Source organism: Lissotriton helveticus, chromosome 1_1, assembly GCF_964261635.1.
Source record: "Lissotriton helveticus chromosome 1_1, aLisHel1.1, whole genome shotgun sequence".
Lineage (NCBI taxonomy): Eukaryota > Metazoa > Chordata > Amphibia > Caudata > Salamandridae > Lissotriton > Lissotriton helveticus.
Window position 1 is genome coordinate 716,599,973 of NC_136057.1, and position 26,416 is coordinate 716,626,388.

Genomic DNA, 26,416 nt, shown 5'->3' on the forward strand with positions numbered 1-26,416 from the left:
CATTTAAAAAACCTTAGAAATTCACGGAAAAAAACAGGTTTCACAAATGTTATAGTTAGCAGGACATTTCACTCATACAAAACCATTCAAATGACCCCGTTATAGTTAGTTCAGCTAACTATAACTCGCGCGCCCGCAATGCACTGCTAATGACATCACATATTACATCACTCATGACATGGTCAGTGACATCACTCAGGACATCACTGATGACATCTCAAATGACATCACTAATGACATCACTGATTACATCATCCTTGTGAAAAAGTGTCAGACCTCCTCTCAGCGTAATATAACCTTTGATACACACATTAAAAAATAGAAACTACAAATTTCAAAACAATGGAGATACCAATACCAGTTACAACAACCTATTCAGTAATTTTAAAATCTACATACACATCCACTCATTCACCAACAGTTCTATATAGTCACTCATACATGTACTCACTCATCATATGTACTCATACACCTATACATCCTGTTACACACTGATGCTCAACCATAGAGTTACTCACACATATACTCATAAATGCAAATAAACTATCAAACATCCATTTACTTGCATATACAGCTATACACACACACCACTACACGTACTTCTACAGAAACGTACACAGACTTACTCTCTTAAACAATAACTTATAGAAACACATACTTATTTATACAGGAACTCTTCCAATCTCTCACTCTCACATATACTCACTTATATAAATCAATATCCACATACACTAGTTTAAAACATATGTAGTTACTGATAAAGATACTATTGAGACAGTAATTCACTCACTACCACATCCATACACACACTCATCCACCCATACAATCCTGCACACATGCTGTCGTCAACATCCAAACAGTGAGTCAGTCATTCATGCATCTATATATCCTCCACCGAACAATACAGACACTCATACAATACTCAAAAAGCAACTAATAACCCATATACACACTCATGTAGCTACTCACCAACCCATGCAGCCACTTATACACAAAGTGAGACACTGATACAGATATTTACATATTTAAACATTACTCGCTAATACATGTATTCACTAAGATACACTTATTAATTCAGTTATTCAATCAATTTTACAAAAAAACATCCATTTAGACACTTATTTACCCATTTATTCTTCCATTGACCTTTAGATATACATATATAAAATATATTTATTTTTCAGAAAGACACACATTCATTGGATGATGATGATGTCATCAGTGATGTCATTTGGGATGTCATCAGTGATGTCATGAGTGATGTCACTGACCATGTCATGAGTGATGTAATATGTGACATCATCAGCAGTGCATTGCGGAAGCGTGAGTTATAGTTAGCTGAACTAACTATAACGGGGGAATTTGAATGGTTTTGTATGAGTGAAATGTCCAGCTAACTATAACATTTGGGAAACCTATGTTTTTTACAGTGAATTTCCAAGGTTTTTTAAATGCTAATTCCTAACTATAACGTGGCTGAAACCTATGGTTTTTTCAGTGACACATATATATATCTTTTGGCTGTTGTTTTCTTGTGATCCTTCATCTTCAAGTATATATATATATATATATATATAGATATATATATATATATATAGATATCTCTATATATATATATATATGTACATATATATATATATATATAGAGATATCTATTACCTACTGGCGGTCGCCAGTAGGTATATATAGTTAGGATTTTTTCCCTATGGGATTTTTGAAAATTCTATGTCTAATAACTTTGGCGTTTGTGGACGGAATTGGCTGAAATTTTCAGGAAAATGGAACATTTTGTTTCTGAGCAGCCCCTGGAAATTTGGGGGGAGTTGGTCCAGGGGGGGCCGAGAAAAAAGGGGGGTCCCAAAACGTGTTTTTAACATTGAGTTTTCCATAGGGCGGTTAGCCTCACTTTTAGCCCGAACGGCTGAATGGATTTGCACGAAACTTGGCAAAATTGTAGGGACTGGTAGCCCGATGTGCCTTTTGTAGGTCTTAATATATGTGCTGCAGTGGATTTTGAGAAATTAACGGTCAAAAAAAGATATATATCTGTAAGCGCGGACCAGGCAGCGCCCCGGTACGCGTACTTTTCGCGTAACGGAACTTCGCGTAGCGAAGCTGATTGGCTCTCCGGTGTCTGTCAACATTCTAAACAGTCCGGAGCGGCCGCCATCTTGTCTCTCGGTAGGATCGAGAGACAAGAGGAGGCCAAAACAAAGGGGGAAATAACTATAAGGGGGCATAGTAGATCCTCGCTGACCCCCTAGGTTTAATGTGGAGGTTTTAAAGAGGTCCCGCGGGGCAAAAAAAAAAATATTTTTTTTTGTTTTTTTTCGTGGTTAGCGCCCGGTACGCGAACCGGGAAGCGTTCTGGGGAGCGTACTACAATGAAAAATGAATGATAGACTTTTCAAATGCTGTATGTTAATTGATTGTTGGTTTTGTTGATTATTTTTTATTTTTTTTTTATTTTTTAAGCATTTTTTATTGTGTTTCATAATTTATTAAACTTTCTAACATTTCATTGTCAGAAATTTCATTATTATCATGGAATATACATTGTAGTCTCTGAGGTTGTAAAATGTCCTCATTTGCAAGGAGGTTATCTACTGCTTGTACACATTGCAGTAGTTCTTGGTCCCAAGTTTCATCCATAAATTCAATCTCATTTGGATCAATGATTTCTGTGTTGGACTCTGGAAGGACAATTTCAAATGAAATTTTTTGTTCACTTTCCATTTCCCCTGAAATTTGCATAAAAAAAATATATATTAATAGAGGTAGGGCACTGTTGGGATTAATTTTAGATAGGCAGTTTTTAACAGTGAATTTATCTTTGGGCAGTGTATAGTATCAGAGTGGAAGTAGGAATATAAAAAAGTGTATCTAAATTTATAAGTACTACAGAGGGATAGTATATAACTAACAGAAAAAGTTTGCCATATTAACTTAAAGTGCACAATATACTTCAGTTTTAAAAATAACAACTTACCTTTAAAAAGAAGTTGAAGTTATTAATGAAAATCCTATTGAAATGTACACCAGGAAGTAGTAGTCAAAATGGCTGTGTTTCCTTCTCTTCCGTTATATATATTCGGGTACATAACCAATCAAATGTCAGGTAAAAAAAGTAGAAAATGAAAGTAACATTTTAATTGGTTGTCAATTCCAACACTTCAGATGTGTTTTGTGAAGTAATTTACCTCACGGTATTTAGAGAGGTCTACAGGCTAAATGGCTAAATGGAATTCCAATCAAATTTGTGAAAATGGTAGGGATTGGTATGTAGTATGAGCTAATCTATATTTGGTGAAATTGTCTCAAGTGGCTTTTGTGTGAACTACTTTCCCACCTTTTTTGATGGTGCGCTTCCCAGGAAGCGACCCGGTACGCGAACCGTTGAGCGCCCCGGTTCGCGGACCTTAAGCGTTCCGGGAGTCCACCATTTTGTGTTTCGGTCGAATTAAGATACAAGATGGAGGGCAATTAATGTTCGGAATGGGTAGAAGGGGGCACGGTAGAGTGATCTTGACCCCCTAGGTTTTCTGAGGGTGGCTGAGGAGGTTTATATGTGCGAAAAAAAAACATTTTTTTAAAAAATTTCGCGAGGTTAGCTCCCGGTACGCGTACCGGGTAGCGCCCCAGGGAGTGTACTTTGTTGAAAATTAGTGAAAAAAGTTAGAGTAAAATAATAATTGTGAGTGATTAGATGTAGGGTAGCTCTGAGAAGAGCTTTTGGGTTTATGGTACATTTAGGTACTTATAAGTAGGTACCAATGCACATTCTTAAATTCAGAGTGAAAATTCTGTTGCCCTCATCTGAGAAGTGAACTCCATCTCCTCTGTAGATATCTTGCATGTAGTAACGCAAGTTATTGTTGTACAGGGAGCCCATTCCATGGTCTCTCATGTAAGCTGAAACAGATTTGTTTACATGCTTCCTCGACTTCTCAATTTGTGGACAAAATTGGTTTGACCACCTCCATTTCTGTCTTTGGCATATATTTGAATATACCAAGGCAGTCTGAGGAAAAAGTGCCATTAATTGCTCAAAGGTGTCCTTTAAAAGCATTTCCAGACCTACACCAGTCAAAGTGCCCAAGTCATTACCTCCACAGTGCACAATTAACAGGTCAGGTTTTGGCAAATGCATAAAGGTTTTCACCAATGGTATCAATTGGTGACATTTTAATCCTCTGTGGCCAAACCACTTAATTTCCACATCTTGTAAATTGAGGTTAGGTAAATTCCTGCTTTCAACGTACCTTTGAGCCCAGTGAATACAACTATGACCAACAATCCAGACAGAAAACATGGTGAGAGAAGGTTCTCCTGCAGTCAGATGAAGTGTGGCAATGAAATGGCAGTTGAAAAAATGAGAGTTTGAAATGAAAAAAACTGTGGAGTTTCTGTGTTCATGAAGCAGTAACAGTGATTGGTGGATTTTGATTGATGAAAACAGAAAGTTAGGGTGTACAGATGTGTTGTTTGAGAGATGTATTTTGAGTGGTCAATAAAAAATCATTAAATGAAAGAAAGCACTGGATATGCAGGTGCACTGAGAGTTCAGAGTTCAATTGCAACATTGTTGTGTGAACTTGCAAACACCAGAGTTTCTCCAAGAGGTGGTTGCTATGGAAAATAGGCAGAAATGGCAGAGGGGGGAAGGGTTTTCATTTGAAAAAAAGTGAGGGAAGAGTTTTGATTGGGTGACATGAGAAATATGTGTGAAGAATTACAGCATTTCTGTGCTTTTGATAGCTGCAGACTCTGGAGTGCATACCTTTTGCTCTGCTGAAGACAAATTGGTGTGTTTCTTAGACTGTTTTCAAACTCAAAGTATTTGCTAAGGTGAGAAAATATTTCTTTATTTTAGATAGAGAATAGTGTGCTTTAAGGAGAAAATTATGATTTATGTGGCGCAAATTGCTTGTAAATATGCTCTCACATGTGCATGGAAAAATTTGATTTTGAATGTTAGTGTTATATAGCCATGTTAAAAGTGACCCAACCATGCTGGAAAGTCAATCAAAAAATGATTTCATGTGTTTTAATGACATTTTAAGTCATTTTCTCATGTGCAGTGTTTAGAAATTATGATTTGAAAATCGTTTTTGTGGAAAAGGAATTGTTTTTAAATTCATGACAAGGATATAATGGTGTATGGTTCTTTATAAGGCAATTGACTGTCCCTGATGTTATTTTTCTCATTTTAGTGTAAGACCTTTCTCTGTGGCGCAAATTGCTTGTAAATATGCTCTCACATGTGCATGGAAAATTTAGATTTTGAATGTTTGTGTTAAATAGCCATGTTAAAAGTGACCCAACCATGCTGGGAAGGCAATCAAAAAACGCTTTCATGTGTTTTAATGACATTTTAAGTCATTTTCCCATGTGCAGTGTTTAGAAATTATGATTTGAAAATCGTTTTTGGGGAAAAGGAATTGTTTATAAAATCATGACAAGGACATAATGGTGTATGGTTCTTTATAAGGCAATTGACTGTCCCTGATGTTATTTTTCTCATTTTAGTGTAAGACCTTTCTCTGTGGCGCAAATTGTGTGTAAATATGCTCTCACATGTGCATGGAAAATTTTAATTTTGAATGTTTGTGTTACATAGCCATGTTAAAAGTGACCCAACCATGCAGGAAAGTCAATCAAAAAACGCTTTCATGTGTTTCAATGACATTTTAAGTCATTTTCTCATGTGCAGTGTTTAGAAATTATGATTTGAAAATCGTTTTTGGGAAAAAGGAATTGTTTTTAAATTCATGAGAAGGACATAATGGTGTATGGTTCTTTATAAGGCAATTGACTGTCCCTGATGTTATTTTTCCCATTTTAATGTAAGACCTTTCTCTGTGGCGCAAATTGCTTGTAAATATGCTCCCACCTGTGCATGGAAAATTTTGATTTTGAATGTTTGTGTTACATAGCCATGTTAAAAGTGACCCTACCATGCAGGAAAGCCAATCAAAAAACGCTTTTATGTGTCTTAAGGACAATTTAAGTAATTTTCCCATGTGTAGTGTTTTGAAGTTATGATTTGAAAATCGTTGTTGAGGTAAAGGAATGTTGTTAAAATTTATGTGCGCCATATGCCCCCAAATTTCTTTTTTAGGGTTGCAGCAGGGTGTTCTTGAGACACCCCTGCACCTTTGGAATAAATTCCTAATTTGTGATGAGCAAATTGTTAATCGCAAATTGCACCTTCATTTATATGAGCCTCCTAGCCCATGGAAATGAATGGGTAATTTGCAATTAGCAATTTTCTCATCGCAAATTTGGAATGGTAAAGAATCGCTATTTATTCCTTAAAATTCGCTTTTTTGGAAATGCAAAATAGTTATATGATACATATGGCGGTTGATGTCTAACAAGATAAGAAGCTTAGGGATACATTTATGATGACTGGCGCAATGAAGTAGAAATCACTTACTTCATTGGTAGGCCTTTACATGAATTATCTCCTCTGTATTCTTCATCAAGCGTAACTTTAATCTGCAATCCTGAGTAGGCCTCACCTTAAACAAACCTCTGGATAGGCCACATCCTATTGTCATCCTGAATTAATCATTTAAAATGCTAGGGACAGATTTATGATAGGTGTATACCTCTTTTGTGCCACTTAGAAAACATTGTCCATGGGGAAATGACTTAAAATGTCCTTAAGACACATGAATGTGTTATTTTAAAACGTTTGCAATTTTTTTGGGTCACTTTCAACATGGCTATGTGACTGAAACAGTCAAAATCTAAATTTGCAATGCACAGGTGGGAGCATATTTACAAGGAATGTGCTTCATGGGGAAAGGTCTTATAATGTAATATGGGAAAAATGACATTAGAGACACTGAAATGCCTTATAGAGAAGCATACACCATTATGTCCTTGTCATAAATTTGCAAACCATTACTTTTCCCCAAAAACGATTTTCAAATTATATTTTGAAAACACTGCACATGTGGAAATTACTTAAAATGTCAATAATTCAAAATTTGCGATTCCTTAAATGCAATGTATCAAAAAAAAAATATGTAAAAAATGATATTAAGGATTTGGAAACTACCACCAACTTCTAGTTTGTGGTAATTTGCGAATTCTTTTCAAAAAGCATTTTTTTCAAAAAAAAAAAAAGGTCCCATATGACGCCCATACATGCCATTAGGGCATGTAGGTGTGCCATGTGCTCTCAAATTTCTTTTTCAGGGGTGCAGCAGGGTGTTCTTGAGATACCCCTGCACGCTTGAAAAAAATCCTATTTTGTGATGAGCTAATTGCTAATCACAAATTGCAACCTTAATTCCTATGAGCCTCCTAGCCCATGGAAATGAATGGGTAATTTGCAATTAGCAATTTGCTCATTGCAAATTAGGAATAGTAAAGAATTGCTATTTATTCCTTAAAATTTGCTATTTAGGAAATGGAAAATAGTTTGATGGTACATATGGTGGTTCATCTGTAACAAGATAAGAAGCTTAGGGATACATTTATGATGACTGGTGCAATAAAGTGCACATTACTTACTTCATTGGTAGTCCTTTATATGTATTATCTCCTCTGTATTCTTCATCAAGCGTAACTTTGATCTGCAATCCTGAGTAGGCCTCACCTTAAACAAACCTCTGGATAGGACACACTTTATTGTCATCCTGGATTAATCATTTAAAATGCTAGGGATAGATTTATGATAGGTGTATGCCTTTTTTCTGCCACTGTGCGTCACTTTTATGATGCAGCGGTGGTGCAAAATATTTGCTATGAGGTGACAACATTAAAAATTGATGCATTTAGGCAGATATGTCATGGTGTAAAAAAAAAACGTACCACATAAAACCCAATCAGCAGTAATGCAAAAGATGCACCATGTCGCAAGACAGGCCTCACTTGGGGCCATATGTATCAAGCTAATTAGCATTTGCAAAGATCAAAATTCGATGAATTTCGGCCTTTGCGAATGTTAATTAGACAAATGGTATGTATCAAACAACTTTGATGCAAAATAAGGAGTAGCAAAATTTGCTATTCCTTATTTTGCGATTGCACTGAAGCATTTGTAAATTTTGTGACTACTTAAATGCAATGTATCAAACAAAAACTATGTAAAAAATGACATTAAGGATTTGGAAACTATTGTGGTAAATTAGTGGTAATTTGTGAATTCTTTTCAAAAAGCTTTTTTTCAAAAAAACAAAAGGTGCCATATGACGCCAACACATGCCCTTAGGGCATGTATGTGTGCCATATGCCCCCAAATTTGTTTTTCAGGGGTGCAGCAGGTGTTCTTGAGACACCCCTGCACCCTTGGAAAAATTCCTACTTTGTGATGAGCAAATTGCTAATCGCAAATTAAACCTTCATTCATATTAGCCTCCTAGGCCATGGAAATGAATGGGTAACTTGCAATTAGCAATTTGCTCATCGCAAATTAGGAATGGTAAAGAATCGCTATTTATTCCTTAAAATTCGCTATTTAGAAAATGTAAAATATTTTGATGATACATATGGCAGTTCATCTGTAACAAGATAAGAAGCTTAGGGATAGATTTATGATGACTGGCGCATCACCAGGGATGTGACAGTCATCCTGCGCCACTGTTCCGCCACCCATGTTGTGCTGCATTTACAATGTGGCGCAGCATGGGGCAAAAACGGCACAGATGCGTGACGCATCTGTGCCGTAAAGGTGGTGCATTGCTGGAGTTGTATCGCAAGTGCGATGCAGCTCCAGCAAGGCTCAGGGGTGCCCCATCTCCACAATGCTGCGTCAAGACCTATGCCAGCTTCAATCAGGCGCAGGGTTTTGACGCAGCTTTCTCCTATCTGATTGTAAATGCGGCACACCATGGGTGGTAAAGCAGTGGTGCACATTAACTGGTGCATGCCTGGGGATGTGCCATTTAATATAAATCTGCCCTTTAACATTTAAGTATGTGCAGGGGACACAGAGTCGTTGAGGCTTATCCAAGGTTAAGAAGAGATGAGTCCTGTTCAGTGAAAAATTAGACATAGGCTTCACCTGCTCAGCATTGCTGGACATGGCTAAATAATAGCTGCAAAATGTTAATCTTGTTAAACAATTTTACTATTATAATCTCTGAGATTTGTTTCTTACTCTGCAACATCTCATTGTTGTTATCTTTCTTTAAAGATAAAGACAACATCAACATGAGCGACAATCAGCAATCAGTTGATTTTGACCTCATCATTGAACTCGTAATTGAAACATCAGTGGATGTTGATCCCTTGGATGATTTAAATCCTGAGGATGAAGAAGAGCGTGATGAGGATGCAGATTTGTCCGAATTATATGATATAGGATGGGAAGCTGACCTGCTTGAGCCTTTGGAATTATAAACATTTATTTTTAAAATTTATAATCAATAAAAAGTAAAAAGGTAAACCGTTTAATTTAAAAATAAAGACACCTTCAAAAACAGGTTATGTGTAGTGTCTTCAATAAAATATTAAAATATGCTCATAAAATTAGATCAGATTCACATATAAAATAGCATAGGTAACATAAATATAAATGTCATTTCTTTTCTGGTATTTCTGTATTGTAAAATTGCCAATGACTAAAAAATCTTCAAATTAAAATGTCAAGTAGTGTGTTATGTTTTTGATCACTATTACTGATTTACTGTTTGATAATAATGTTTATTAACATTTTTTATTATATTTTTCCTCAGATTCAACTGCAGATCATTTCAAGATTTTAATATGCCTACAATACAAAGACAGATAAAGCTGCAAAACGTCAAAGACAGCAGGAGAAAAAAAAACGCAGCAGTCCTCTAACAAAAAGATTTCTCAAGCCACGAAGAAAGCACCGGGTAAGAGCTCTAAATATTTCATAAGAAATATTTGTAATAAAAAAAATATTACTACAGAAAATGTTTCAGTCCATAACACGAGGAGTAAATCAAATGGAAAGAAAAGGACAATGGAAAATGTTACTGCTAGAGCAAGAGATAAATCTGTGCATGATAGTAGAAGGAAACAACAGTTTAGGGAGATTCGTAAACGAATGTTCCGCAACAGGATAATTGGCAATTTGTTAAAAAATATTAAGAAAGGTCAACAGAAACTAGTTTTTTATAAGAGAAAAAAAAAAGTTGAGAAAGTTATTGATCAGGCATTTGAAATTAAACGTAAGTTATTTATTTTGATAATCAATAGAATTAGGAAGCTAAACAAGGCAATTTTTGATTTCAAAAGAAATAGTAGATGGAAGAGAATAGTTAATCGTAGTAATTTTTGTGAAGTTTTTTCTGGAGAATGGATGCATAGTTCAAGCTGTGAGGCATTTTTTAATGAAGAGAGTTATTTCCAGGATAATGATTTGGTGCATGCAGTTGACATCAGTGGTCGTGCTTATGAAGTGAAAGATGGTTGTCCAGTTGAAAAAGAAAAACTTGTGACAACAGAGGCAGAAGAGTTGTTAGGTAATGAGGTTTTAGGAAGACGTGCTAAGGGTCCTGTGTACACCTGGAAGTGTAGTAGTATTTGCAGTGTGCGACAGGATTCCATCAATTTGCTTTGTGATTTTGTACGGTCATTTAACAAAAAAAGTTTGAAGCAGAAAATGAGGTTGTTGCAAGAATTAGATCCTTGCAGAGTAAGAGAAGTGACAGGTTTGCATGGTCATTCACTGGCTTGTCTTTCCAGGAGAGTATGCCAGAGTGTTTTTCATCATTTCAGGATGCTAGCAGTGCATCATAACAAAGTGAGGAAATTAGTTAGAATGTTGTATTATGCTAAGAGTCCAGCAATTATGCTGAAACAATTATGCGCTGCTCTTTTGCATGGTTCTGAAATAGATGTGAAGAATATATGTGAAGAAATTGAGTTTTGTTACTTTGGAAGTAAAGAGGAGAATGTTGAAATTGAGCAAGAAGTAGAGGGTCATTTGGAAGATAGTGTACATGTTTCCAGTACAGATAATTTCCAGAGGGAAATTGCGACGTTTGACATGAAATCAAGTGAGAGGCCTAATTTCACTTGTGTGTGTTGTAGACGCACTTATTATAAGAATCAGACTAAGTTAGTGGATTTATATGCAAAAAGTGAAAGGGAAAATAATAGTGAATGGAAGGATTTTGCAACATACTTGATGGTAGAAAATTGTTTTGATTTGGGATTGGATCAACGTGTGTGTACTTATTGTTGTAACAAATTAAAACAAAACCAGATGCCTGCTAGAGCAGTTCATAATAATCTGGAATTGGTTGAGATTCCTTCTGAATTGAAGGACTTAAATACTTATGAATCTATTTTGATTCAAAGTATCCATCCCTTTCAGGCTATTGTAAGAATGGAGCCAAAGACAGGGAAATTGCCTCCATCAGATTTACAGAGAGGATTAAAGGGAAGAGTTGTTTATTTGCCTCTAGATTTGAAGAAAAACATTAACACAATTGGAGTAGAAAAAGTGGAAGAGGAACCTCTGGTTATCTTAGTTAATGGGGTTCCGACAAAGAATAAGAAAATATGGCAAGATTTAGTAGATGTTAGGAAAGTTAAAAAGGCAACATTGTATTTGAAAAAAAATAATAAATACTATAAGAATGTATATGTTGCAGAAGAGGAAGTAAGTGAGGAAGAGGATAGCGATTTGTGTGCTGGTCAAATTGAGAAAGTAGAACCCTCTACTAGTGAGGAAATATATGAACATTATAGTGTTCATCCTTTGCATTCCAAGGAAGTCATGGGGAATGCTATTGAGTTGTTTCAAATGAAACAAGCCAAAGGGAGTCCCATTAGTGTTTGGGAGGAAAGTTTGGAAGCTCGGTGTTTCCCACAGCTTTTTCCAACAGGTCAGGGAGGAAGATATGATGAGCGACCTCATCAAATTCCTGCTTCTGAATACCGGACTTTGCGATTGTATGCAGGAGATGCTAGGTTTCGACAATGCAGTCCTTATTTGTTTCATCTCCTGTTTGAAAGCGATCTGTCTGGACTGTCATATGCAGTGAACCACATCTTGAAAAGTGGTATACACATGCAAAACATCTCGGCAAGTGATTTTATGGATAAAGTGAATGTCCAAGATAGTATTTTGGATTCTCACCTGATTAATCTCATGGCGTGTCAGCGTGGTACTAATGAGTACTGGTACCGTCGTCATGGTGATTTAAAATGTATGCTGAGGAACTTAGGTACTCCCACATGGTTCCTCACTCTGAGTTGTGCCGAGTATGGCTGGGAAGACTTACTTCAATTTCTACGAGAGGCAAATGCTAACGTAGATAACATCGAATTCAAGACACCCGGAGAACTGTGCTCTTTGGATCCAGTCAATGTATGTAGGTACTTCAATCATAGATTTGAAGCTATGATGTCTTTCATCATGAATAAGAAGAATCCACCTCTTGGAGAGGTGTTGGATTTCTTCTGGAGAAAGGAGTACCAAGCAAGAGGTGCTCCTCATATACATATGTTGCTGTGGATCAAGGATGCACCTAAATTTGGAACGGATCCAGAAGACTCAGTGATGAGTTTCATCCAACAGTATTCTACGTGTGCTGTTCCAAACGCAAAGGAGAAGAAAAGCCTAAGAGAAAAAGTTCTGCGTTTCCAAAGCCATCGATGTGGAAAGTACTGCCGTCGTAAATTCCGAAACAAAGACAAGTTCTACACCAAATGTCGTTTCGGCTTTCCACGACCGGTGATTTCTAAAGGAAGAGTAAACAGTTTGATGTCTTCGCTGCGACATAATGTGATGAAGAAATCACCTAAAAACACATACAATTTGAAGAGGAATGAAGAGTCCAAGTACATCAACGACTACAACCCGGTGATTTTGTCCATGTGGAATGCTAACATGGATATACAGTTTGTGGCTGATAACTGTATGGCTGTGGCTCGGTATGTGACGTCTTACATCACCAAAAAAGAGAAGACAGAATTGAAGGATATGTGGGAGGACATTTCCCATGAAAAGAGCCTCAGCAAGAAGTTGTACAGTTTCAGTCTGAAGATGTTGTCGCATCGAGAAATCGGAGCGTACGAATGTTCTGACCGGTTGTCTTCAGCAAGTCTCTATGCCAAGTCCAGGAGTATCGTTTGGGCGAGTCTTGGTCTTGCTGCAACGCGTAATCGAGTTCTCAAACCTGTGCGGGAAATTGAGTATTTGGCGGAAAAGGAGCCAAACAGTACCGACATTTTGAAGACAAACATGTTGGATACATATTATCCAAATCGAAGCAGTCACCTAGAGAATGTTTGTCTGTATGAGGTTCTGCAAAATTACATATTCAAGAGGAACATCAAAGAAGATACTGAGAAAGGAGTGTATGCTGTAATAGGAAGTGAGGGATGTCTGGTCAAGCAAAGAAAATGCCACTTGATAAACCATCGAAAATTGAGTGGCGAATCTCCTGAAAAAAAGGAGTTTTTCTATTTAGCACTTTTGCAACTTTTCAAGCCTTGGCGTGCAGAAGAGGAACTGCTTGGAGATTTCCTCTGTTACGAAGACTCTTTCAATGCCGCCAAGGAGACCATAGAATGTCCTGCTTTTCCCAAATATGTAGAAATGTTGAATGCGGAAATTGAGCAGGAAGCAACGATTGCAGCCGAGATTGCCAGAGACAGTTCTCAGGACAGTCAGAGTTCTGCTTCATTGAGTCAGGATCCACTAGGAGGACCTCTTATTGAAAATGAAGCTGCCACTGCTATGAATGAAGTGGAAAGAGCCATGGCACATGCTCAAGAGGATGCGGTTAACTTAGAAGAGTTGGAAAGGCAACTCAACGTTGAGCAGAGGAAAATATATGACGAAGTTACCATGCAAATTGATCATGGATTAAGTCATGATAAGAAAGAGTGCTCATGTACGTCGTTGAAGCCTGTCCGACTGTACGTGAGTGGAGAAGCGGGAACTGGAAAAAGTTTCCTCATTAAAGCAATTTCATGCTATTTGCAGGAAAGGACAGAGTCATCGCTGTCTTGTGTTGTCACTGCTCCAACTGGACTGGCAGCACATAATATTAAAGGGATTACTTTACATCGTTTACTGATGCTGCCAGTGGAGCATGACAACAAATTAGAATATCACAAGCTATCTGGAGATGCTTGTTTTGAAGTTTCAAGAATCTTGAGGAAAATGAAACTTCTTATCATTGACGAAGTAAGCATGGTTTCCAATGTCATGCTTGCCTTTGTGCATTTGAGGATGCAAGAAGTTCTCAAAACAGAGTATGATGTGTTATTTGGTGGCAAACACATCATTGTTTTCGGAGATCTTCTGCAGCTGACACCAGTGAAAGGGCAACCTGTGTTCAAAATGCTCACGCATGAAGATACCAGGAAGTGCCTAGGCAGCATTGGCAACGTCAATATATGGTTAAACTTCAATTATGCTGAACTGCATGAAAATATGCGTCAGGCGAAGGATGAAGTTTACAAGACTATTCTACAAGATGTTAGAATTGGAAAAGTGACTGAGCATGGGAAAGAAGTTTTAAATGCACGATTACTGTCAAATTTATATCCAGAACAAGATGTTGTGCCTGAGAATATTTTTCAGAAAATTACTGAAAAGAAATCTGGAATATGTTTGATGCCAACTCTTGCAGAATGTGCCAAATTTAACAACAAAATGTTGCATTTAGAAAAGCAAGAGATTGTGAAACTGGAAGCTATTGATAGAGTAGAGCATATGGGATCAACAATTATTTTGTCTGAGAATCTGAAAACTAAATTGGATTCATTAGAGAAGAGTATATCTAAAACTGCAGGTTTTGAAAAGACTCTGAATGTGTGCTTGAACTGCCGTATAATTTTAAGAAGGAATTTACATGTTGAAAGAGGTCTGGTAAATGGATCAATGGGTAATGTTGTTGATTTTGTGAAATACAGAAATAGAGATGGAATTGAATTTTTAAAAATTAAATTTGATGGCATTGAGGAAGTACAGCTAATTGCTCGTTGTTCTGCTAGATTTTTGCTTGTAAAAGACTTATATGTTCGCCGTAAGCAGTTCCCTGTTTGCTTGGCATATGCGGTGACAATCCATAAATCGCAAGGTTTAAGTGTAGACAGTGCATTGGTGAATATTGGCAGTTCTGTGTTCAAGGAGGGTATGGCATATGTGGCATTGTCACGAGTTAGAACTTTATCGGGATTGTACTTGATTGAGTGTGATGTCAGAAACATTTGTGCAGATCTAGATTGTGTTAAGGAATACAATAGGTTAAGAAGAGAGTATGCGCCACATTTGCCTCAGTTTCCTTTGTTTGAGAAACGTCTGGTAGGCCGGAAACGAAGAAATGAGAACAATACTGGGGAGGTTGTAGCAAAAAGACAAAAAGTGAATGAACCTAAAATTACAAGCAGAAACAAAGAGGATTCTGTTGAAGATGTTGTTGGTTTTCAGTTTGAAAACAGTTCTGGTGTCAACTGCTATGCTAATGTAGTAATTAATGTTTTGTTTTCTCTAAAAAATGTAAAAGAAGAGATTGTGGTCAATTCTGATCAAAGATTTTGCAGTTTGTTAAATTCTGTGTTAGAGAAATGTACCACTGATAGAAGAAACATAGAAAGTGTGTCTGAAATTAGAAATCTGTTAGATAGATGTTCAGGCCAAACACAATTCTCTCAAAATATTCAGCAAGATTGTCAGGAGTTTTTAATGTATATGCTTGATGTATTACATGCTGAAGGTGTAGATGTAGATCAGCTGTTTGGGCTTTCTTATCAATGGCAGCATGACTGCGAGAACTGTATGGTATCAAGTACTACTAGTGTAGACTCAGAAAGATTTATATATTTAACTTTGCCAGACAGTAAATCAGTCTCCTTTAATAAGCTAGTAAAAGCTGCTAATCACAACATGGAGTGTAGCCAATGTAAATCTGAAATGATGTCCACATTATTTATACGAACATATGGCCAGTACGTCATTTTAATGTTCCAACGATGTAGGCCTGATGGAACAAAATTGACAACTTTAATAAAAAAATTTGTAGCTTCGCAGTTGTCAATATCAGGAAGGACTTTTGTAACTACAGCAATTATATATCATGACGGCCCTTCAATAACATCAGGACATTACACAGCTTATTTAAAGTCTAGAAATGGCTGGTCATTCTGCAATGATTCTGTTTTAATTTTCAAAAAAAAATTGCCGTATGACCTTAAAAACTCTTACCTGGTGTTTTTAAAACCAAAATTTTAGGGAAATAATCTCGGGATGTGCTCTGTGGAATTTCAAGAAGTTCTAATGGCTCCTACACAATTTGGCCTTGAGGATAAGTGTAGTTCAGAGACATAACTTCTAATCATAGGACTGGACATCATGGAGATATATGTGCACTTTGAATGAGTTCAGAAAAACTGTTTCTTTTCATAAGCTAATTGAAGCAGCCAATCAAAACATGGAGTAGAGGGAATGTAAGTCTGCAATGCTGTCTACTGTTTTACATTGCTTTGTGATTAAAAGTGATGTAGAGAATTAAATAATTGTAGTACTCACAGAGGTAGTGTAAGTCTGCTTCATATTAAGCAGTATCAGTGTCATAGGAAATGTAGAACATGACTGAGCAAGAAGGGGAAGATATTACTATTCCAGGATTGTGAAAATGATCTTCAACATTTTAATTGTGAAAGTTGCGGAAATGCCAAATGATGGGATTGGCTTACAAGAAATCCAAGAGTTATAAATATCTCTGACTAGATTTGGCCTTGTGGAAAATAGTGGTAGAGAGCAAGAATTCATTTATTGCATGTAACGTGTTTTTAAAAACGATGGAGGTTTTCTTTCAGAAAGTGGCGGGCTGAAAGTAATAACAGCACAAAAGAGTGTAAGCTGTTCATAGGACATCCTTGGACGTCATGGAAAGTAAGTTAACTTTAAGGAGTTCTGAATTTTAATTTCTGATGTTGTATGGGTTTTTTAAACACAATCATTTTGATTGTGTTTTTTTTTCCCCGCTGTTACATGATGAATACCTTCAAGTCACTGTTTTTAGTGAATTTTGATACATTCTGAGAACAGCAAAAATAAACCATTTAACATGTATAATTAATTCTGTACTGTTTGCATTTATGATGTATATGTAGAACTGTGTAGGAGGCATGGAGAAGGTGAGTTTTCTGTAAGTGTTAAATGTATTGCATGCAGTGCTGCACTTCTACGTATTCTTTCATATGCTGGACTACATCTGCACAATGAGATACCTAAGCAAAGGAAACACAAGTGATGTGATTGTGAAATGAGCAAAATAAATTGCACATATTTCAATTACATCACCTGTGTTTCCTATCATTATGAATCACATTGTGCAGATCAAGTTTAGGTCTGTCCAGGGAAACATAGGAGGTTTCTACTTTGTTGAAGAGTGCAGTGGACATGACTCACTTCATTGGTAGACTTTCACAGATATTATCTCCTCTGTACACTTCAACAAGTGTAAATCTCATCTTGAACTCTGAGTAGGCCTCACCTCAAACAAATCTCTGGATAGGAGACATGTTATTGGCATCCTGAAGCGACACTTTTCTGAAACAAGAGCAATGCAAAAGATGCACCATGTTTTAAGATAGGCCTCACTTCATCTGCATCAAGATACTGTTAGTTTAAAATGTATATCTTTAGGATTGTGTAGAGGACCTGGAGAAGCAGAAGCTTCTGTCAGTGTCAAAGTTGTTGAAAAACTATTTGTCCTTCAATATTTTCCCTTGTCTTTTGTAATTTTTAAATACATGTTTTAATATTTTTCAAATGTTGGTTCTCTCTTTCACAGATTGAAAGTATAAAAATAAAATGTGATTAATTTAACGGCAATTACAAGGTAAATAGTTGTACTCTTTTCGTTACATTTCTATCACATTCACCTACTATTAGATCCACTGCTTCACTTCTTTAATCCTCAGTTTCCTGCCTTTGCTACTTTCCTCATTCCTTTCTCTATTACCTACTTACTCAACTCCTTCCACTCTTTTTCTCAGTCCCTCTGTTCTCATAGTTCCTCAGTCTTGTTCACTCACTCCATCTCTATTACTCTTAGTGTCTGTGAATTACTTTCCCACCTTTTTTTTTGGACCGCTTCCCGGGAAGTTGCCCGGTTCGCAAACCAGCAGCGTTATGGGAGTCCACCATTTTGTGTTTCGGTCGAATCAAGATACAAGATGGAGGGCAAATAATGTTCAGAATGGGTAGAAGGGGGCACGGTAGATGTATCTTGACCCCCTTGGTTTTCTGAGGGTGGCTGAGGAGGACCATAGTTCTTCACTCTTGTTCACTCTCTCTGTTTCTATTAATGTCACTGTTTATGACTGATCATAAAAAATTTTTTAAAAAAAGAACAGTAACTATAAGGGAAGGAAACAGACAGTTATGTTAAAAGAAAGACAGCTATAGGGAGTAAACTAAGGATACTGTTACTTACAATCCACTGCTGTTGATGTTACTGACCATGTCATGAATGATGTAATATGTGACATCATCAGCAGTGGATTGTAGGTAACAGTATCTCTTGTTTACTCCCTAACGCTGTCTTTCTTTTCACATAACTGTCTGTTTGCTTACCTTATACTTACTGTTCTTTTTTTAAAAAAATATTTTTTTTGGTTAGCTTCCGGTACGCGTACCGGGTAGCGCTCCGGGAGCGAACTAAGAGAAATAGAGGTTGGCAGAGTTCCAAATATTCTACCAATTTTTTTATAATGGGGAGTTAGTTCTGAAAAGAACTTTTTTTTTTATGTTTTTGTTGTTTTATATTTTTTTTAGTATTTTTTGAACATTTTTTTACTTTTTTTGTATTTTCTGAACGTTTTTAAAAAATTTTTGGTTTTTTTGGGGGGGGGGGAAACAAAAACGATCCATTGTAAAGGGCTCAACAGGAGCAACAAAAAAAAAAGAATTTATTTTTTGGGGCGTCTCGGACAAACATTAACATGATTTTGAATAGCTCGCAAAATCAAACTGATGCTACTTTCCCTGTAGCAGATGAAAGCGCCACATTCCACGCACACTTGCTTTACGTGCCCAAACAACATTTGGATGTTTGCGATCATCTCCCTCGCCTCTGGTCCCGACACCTCTGGAACAACCGATCTTCTTGCCATTGGGAGGGGATTTTGTTGTTCGTCACGTAGCTGGGCAGCACTATAATTATTTGGGTGCCACCTACTCATATTCCGATGCATAGTGTGATTGCCGTAACTGTATTTTTTATCAGTTCCCCTTGACAATCTATCACCGCATATACGGCAAAACACGTAGCGTGCATTCACTTTTTTTTGCCCCTCAGGAATTCTATAGAATTGCCAGATGTAATTCTCCTTTCGATTGTACCTCCTGGGCTCCTCTGGCAAAAACTCAGGCTCTTCCTCCTCTTCCTCCTCTTCCTGTTCTTCCTCTTCTTGCAAAATTACTTCTGCAGGTGGTCCTCTCTTTCTTGGATTTGGTGGAGGTGGTGGGTTAGCACCAGCTGAAGCTACTAATGAAGCCATCTCAAAGTCTAAATAAAGGGTCTTTCTCTCACCAAGATGAAAGTCAGAGTGAGGAAAGAAGGAGGGGTTTTCATCATTTGGGAAAAACAAAAGTTCTAAACCAATGAAAAGTGTTCATTTTAGATCACATGACCTAGTATTACATCATTAGGAAACCAAAAGTGAAATGAACCAATGAAAAGTGTTATTACCGAGTCACATGACCTGCTGTGTTTACGTTACTCGGTCGGCGCCGCGCCGCGGATCGCTTCCGGTTCGCGTACCGCTGCGCTTCCGGGTACGCGAACGTAGCACGTAATATGACGTATTACGCGAGAACGCGAAACGTCATGCTGACGCGACGCGTCACGATGTTGTTTTGTAACGCGAGAGGTGCGCAAAAGGAACGTTTACCGGTTCGCGTACCGGGTCGCGCCTCCGGATTGAGCTAACGGGAAGCTAACCGGTACGCGTACCGGGAGCGAAACAAAAAAAAAATACAAAAAAAATTGTATTAAAAACATGTAAAAAATATTTTTCTATTTAAAGAATAATACATTGTAAAGGTTTTGATATTAGCTATTAAAAAACCAATGAAATTCACTGAAAAAACCATAGGTTATAGACCATATATAGTTAGGAATTAGCATTTACAAAACCTTGAAAATTCACTGAAAAAACCATAGGTTATAGACCATATATAGTTAGGGATTAGCATTTAAAAAACCTTATTTTACTCACACAAAACCATTGAAATTCCATATATAGTTAGTTGTACTAACTATATATCACGCACCCGCAATCCACTGCTGATGATGTCACATATTACATCATTCATGACATGGTCAGTGACATCACTGATGACATCACTGATGACATCTCAAATGACATCACTGATGACATCACTGATGACATCTCAAATGACATCACTGATGACATCACTGATGACAAAATCCAGTGACTGTATTTTTCTGTAAAGTTAAAATATGTCTTACATATTTATGAATGAGTCGATGTATAAGTGTCTGGACGAAGGATTTAGTAGGTGCATGACTGAATGTATGAGTGAGTGATTAAATGTGTCTCACTGAGTGCATGGGTTAGTTACTAAACTGTCTTAATTTGTGCATCATTATGTCTGTTGTTCTAGCCCGAACGGCTGAATGGATTTGCACGAAACTTGGCAAAATTGTAGGGACTGGTAGCCCGATGTGCCTTTGCTAGGTCTCAATATATGTGCTTCAGTGGATTTTGAGAAATTAACGTTCAAAAAAAGATATATATCTGTAACAGCGGACCGGGCAGCGCTCCGGTTGGCGGACTTTTCGCGGTACGGAGCTTTGTGAAGCGAAGCTGATTGGTTCTCCGGCGTCTGTGGACATTCCAAACAGTCCGTAGCGGCCGCCATCTTGTCTCTCGGTAGGATCGAGAGACAAGAGGAGGCCAAAGCGAAGGGGCAAATGACCATAAGGGGGCATAGTAGATCCTTGCTGACCCCCTAGGTTTGATGTGGAGGTTTTAAAAGGGCCCGCGGGGCAAAAAAAAAAATAATAATAATAATCGAACGGCTGAATGGATTTGCACGAAACTTGGTAAAATATTAGGGACTGGTAGCCCGATGTGCCTTTGCTAGGTCTCAATATATGTGCTCCAGTGGATTTTGAGAAATTAACGTTCAAAAAAAGATATATATCTGTAACAGCGCTCCGCTTCGCGTAACGGAGGTTTGCGAAGCTGATTGGTTCTCCGGCGTCTGTAAACATTGCAAACAGTCCGTAGCGGCCGCCATCTTGTCTCTCGGTAGGATCGAGAGACAAGAGGAGGCCAAAGCGAAGGGGCAAATGACCATAAGGGGGCATAGTAGATCCTCCTTGACCTCTTAGGTTTGATGTGGAGGTTTTAAAAGGGCCCCGCGGGGCAAAAAAATAATAATAATAATAATCGAACGGCTGAATGGATTTGCACGAAACTTGGCAAAACTGTAGGGACTGGTAGCTCGATGTGCCTTTGCTAGGTCTCAATATATGTGCTTCAGTGGATTTTGAGAAATTAACGTTCAAAAAGAAGATATATATCTGTAACAGCGCTCCGCTTCGCGGTCGTTTTTTATCGTATTTGCGATAAACCTTGATAATAGCAAGGTTTATCTGCGATAATTTCTGACGATGCTTAGCGGTAAAAAAATCGTTGCTAAGCATCGTTAGGGATAAATATCGCTTAACTTTGGTAATATGCCCCAACGTCTGTTAACGTTCGATTCGAAGGAAATCAGGAAGTGTTGAAAAACATTGTCTGCGCCATCTTGCCTTTTTTCAAATGCCACACTTTTGTCGTGCACGGCAGTCATTTTAGATGCCTTGACCAGACCCACTCTGTGCACGCTGTCGATCCTTAGCATGGCTCCCCACCCTCGCAAGCATCTCCCCCAGGCAGTGGTCACCCCCGCTCTCTGTCTTATGCATGGGTAATAAACCACCCCCCATCTGCGCTGCTCTTCCCTGAGAATCACACCCTGTGCCCGCCCGACACCTCCCTTTCGCCCTATTCACTTCCGCACCCTCTGACACTCCTTTTCCTCTGTGTCCGATTGTCCAGGCCGGTCCTAGGGTATCAGCTAGCCCTGCAGATGTAGTTTATGGCCCCAGCTGTAAAGAATCACCCCTCTTCAAAGGAGTTATAGTAGATCAAGGCCCACACTCGATGAGATCCGTCACAGCAGACGCGTTCCTATTATCTGAAAACCATCCTGTATTGTGATTGGGGAGGGGACCGAGCCTGAAGCGGAAGATTCCAGGGATGACTCTTTGTACATCAAAGTTTTTACAATTATGTGTCACATTAAAAATATATAGCACTCCAACAAAGTAGTAAGATTATAAAACTTTAATAACTTATAAATATATACAAGAAAACAAAAACAGTAATAACATATAAACATTTTTAGGGAAAAACAACGAAGTAGCGGTCGGCTGTGCGAATAGTCCCAACGCAGCACAACGTCCAGATTTCTGGCGTGGGGCGTCGCGGGGGGTGGGTCATCAGTAGCAAACTGTTGTGCGAATAGTTCCAAGGCAGCAGAACGATGGCACCAAGGTGATGTCCAGTAAGTTGCCGCACTGGTTTTGGTATCCTACAATGCTGCTCCGAATAACGGCGTGGGGCGCCCCGGGGGAGGCGGCGTGAACGGGCCTCTCCAGGTGGAGTCTCGTCTGTTGTAGTGGGGCGCCCCTTTACCGTTTCAGTTGCCATTCCGTCCGCTTTTGGTCCACTGTGTCAAAAGCCGCAATTCAGCTGAGTTGCACCCACTCTTGCGGTGCAGCGATAGGCGGCTGTCACAGGACTCTCAAAATGGCGGCAGGCTGTTTCCTTTTTGGGCCTGGTCCACTGAAATGGCCCTGGGACACCTTGGAAATCGGACGCTTGTCTGCTAGGTCTTGGACCCCATTCTAGAAAGCGTCCCCTCCGCCTTGAAGATTCTACAAAAGTCTTGGGGGCCCCCGACTCCTGCAGGTTTCCGGTGGGGAGCGGCTGCCATGATTGCTCGCGGAATGACCACGACGGAGCTACGAGATGGTGGTGCTCTCATGCTGACGCCAGCTTCAGTCTGAAACATCCAGAAACAAGGTGGGGCTTTCATCGTTTGGGAAAAAAAAAAAGTTTTCATCCAATGAAAAGTGTTGTTTTTAGGTCATATGATCAAGCCTTCCATCATTAGGAAACCAAAAGTAAAATGAACCAATGAAAAGTTTTATAAACAAGTCACATGACCTGCGGCATAGGGTATAAAATGCGGAGAAAATACGTTGGCACGTGAGGCGGCGTCAGTAGCGGACCGATGTGCGAATAGGCCGAAGGCAACACAACGCGCCAAGATCCGGATGGCACCGAGGTGGTGTCCAGCAAGTTGCAGCACTGCTGTGGCCATCCTACAATGCTGAAAGTCGGCGTGGGGCGCCCCGTTGGCCTGTGAGTTTGCGTCAGTAGCGGACTGATGTGCGAATAGGCCGAAGGCAGCACAACGCGCCAAGATCCGGATGGCACCGAGGTGGTGTCTAGTAAGTTGCCGCACTGGTGTGGCCATCCTACAATGTTGAAAGTCGGCGTGGGGCGCCCCGTTGGCCTGTGAGATGGCGTCAGTAGCGGACCGATGTGCGAATGGGGCCAAAGGCAGCGCAACAATATTTTCTGACTAGAAGACACCACAAGGCGCTGAGATGCCAAGATCCGGATGGCACCAAGGTGGTGTCTAGCAAGTTGTGGCACTGGTGTGGCCATCCTACAATGGTAAAAGTCGGCGTGGGGCGCCCTGTTGGCCTGTGAGATGGTGTCAGTAGCGGACCGATGTGCGAATGGGGCCAAAGGCAGCGCAACAATATTTTCTGTATGGAAGATACCACAAGGCGCTGAGATGCCAAGATCCGGATGGCACCGAGGTGATGTCTAGCAAGTTGCTGTACTGGTGTGGCCATCCTACAATGCTGAAACTCGGCGTGGGGCGCCCCGTTGGCCTGTGAGGTGGCGTCAGTAGCGGACCGTTGTGTGAATAGGCCGGAACCAGCACAAGGCGCCAAGATCCGGATGTCACCGTGGTGGTTTCATAGTTGAGAGGCACTTCATCTGCAGTGGGGCGCCGAGATCCGGATGGCACCGAGGTGATGTCTAGCAAGTTGCTGTACTGGTGTGGTCATCCTACAATGCTGAAACTCGGCGTGGGGCGCCCCATTAGCCTGTGAGATGGCGTCAGTAGCGGACCGATGTGCGAATGGGGCCAAAGGCAGCGCAACAATATTTTTGGAATAGAAGACACCACAAGGCGCTAAGATTCGGTTAGCACCGAGGTGGTGTCTAGCAAGCTATGCAGCTGAGTTGCGTGCGCACTTGCGGCGAATAGGTCGAAGGCAGCACAACAATGTTTTCTGAATAGAAGACACCACAAGGCGCTGAGAGTCGGTTACCACCGAGGTGATGTCTAGCAAGTTGCAGCACTGGTGTGGCCATCCTACAATACTGCTCTGAATAACGGCGTGGGGTGCCCGAAGGGGTGGGGGGAGGCGGCGTGAACGGGCCTTCCTAGGTGGAGGCTCGTCTGCTGTAGTGGGGCGCCCCTTTACCGTTTCAGTTGCCATTCAGCTGAGTTTCGGCTGCTCTTGATGCTACAGCGACAGGCGGCTGCAACAGGACTCTCAAAATGGTGGCCTGTTCTTTGGATTTGGGCCTGGTCCACTAAAATGGCCCTGGGACACCTTAGAACTCGGACGCTCGATTTTTTTTTCCTTTCCTGTACATGCAAAAAAAGGTAAATGCCCGGTACGTTACACGCTTCATCTGCCACGATGAACTCTCCAGAGGAACCGAAAAAAAATATAGTTATGGTAACTATACCATGCATCGTCATATGGAGAGGTGGCACCAATTAATTATAGTGCTGCATAAAAGAGAGATTTGGAGGAGAACCCCTGACCTGCTAGTACATTCATCAAAGAAGTGGCACTGACAGCATCAGAGGCAAGGGAAACGGTCCCAAATATTTAGAAGAACTTTGGAAAGATTAAAATGACATGTTTAGATTGTGGCAAATTAATTTCATGTGGACAGATGAGTGTTACTCTAATAAATACAGCATATGAACATCATCATAGTCGATGGTTGGTAGAGACATTTTGACTATATCCTGGACCTGCCCGTCCTCGCCCAAAATGGCGCCGGAATAAATGGGACTCGTAACTCCTTGTTGTGTACTGGTTGCAGAACCTTGAAATCACGAGATACGTATGCAGTTTTGAAGCACATGGCGGGCGGGGACGAGAATTGATTGAATATTTCGACATCCCTATTGATATTAAGTTCTGATGTGTTATTGATTACTGTACTATTGAAAGTTCGAATTAACGTCACCCATGGTACTTGCCCGCAAATGTATATCTAGATAATTTTATTGTAACTGGCCCTGTCGTATTTTAATTATAAAATGTACGTCCACCGATTCCGTAACTGTTAGACACCTTAGTTCTTGCAACCTAAATGTCTACTCATCATATACGATTACAGTTTGCTCCGTGGCTGGCCCACGTGGTTATAGGCTCGTATTTGTATAATGAAATTTTCACAATAAAGGTTTTTAAAAGAAAACATGGTAGTAGTATATACATTGGTAAAGTTTTTAATAATAGTCACTGTTTTAGAATCATTAAAAGGCAAGTGAAATAAAGCAGACCAATTACATGAAGGGTAAAAGGTATAATACGAAGGAACGCAGTAAAGATAAATGGTCAAGGGCTGTTTTCTACTACTGCAACATAAAGTGATCGATAAGAATCTCATATTCAGGCGTATCGGCGACTAAGACAGCAGGTCGACCCTCTTTTGCTCAATGGCTCCGTCATGGGACGAAGAAACGCTCTTTTTCTCGAAAAAAGAATATATTTTACTTGCAGGACAGTTGTAAATTTTCCGGGAAAGTACATTAGCCTGGAACATTATAACATATATTTAAGAAAAAATAATGTTCGGAAGTAATAAAAAGCGTAATTTTTAGGTCATATGACCAAGCCTTTCATCATTAGAATAAGAAAAGTAAAATGAACCAATGAAAAGTTTTAACAAGTCACATGACTTGTTATGCTTACGTTATGCGCTGCGCCCCCCGGATGACTTCCGGATGCGCTAACGCGGCACGTCATATGACGCATTACGCGACAACGCAGGTCCAGAATATAGTCAAAATGTCTCCACCAACCAGCGGTCGGAACACAACCCCTTTCAGCAGGCTAAATAGTTCTGTTAAATGACAACAGAAGGGACAGGCAACAAGAACCATCAGTCAAAGAGGGGAGGGCTAGTTCTTCTCTACCGGGTTACATTGGGGCGCTACCGGAACTGATCGAATTGGTAGTCTACAGTGTTTCTGGATGTTTCAGACTGAAGCTGGGTTTAGCATGAGAGCAGCACCATTTCGTAGCTCCGTCGTGGCCATTCCGCA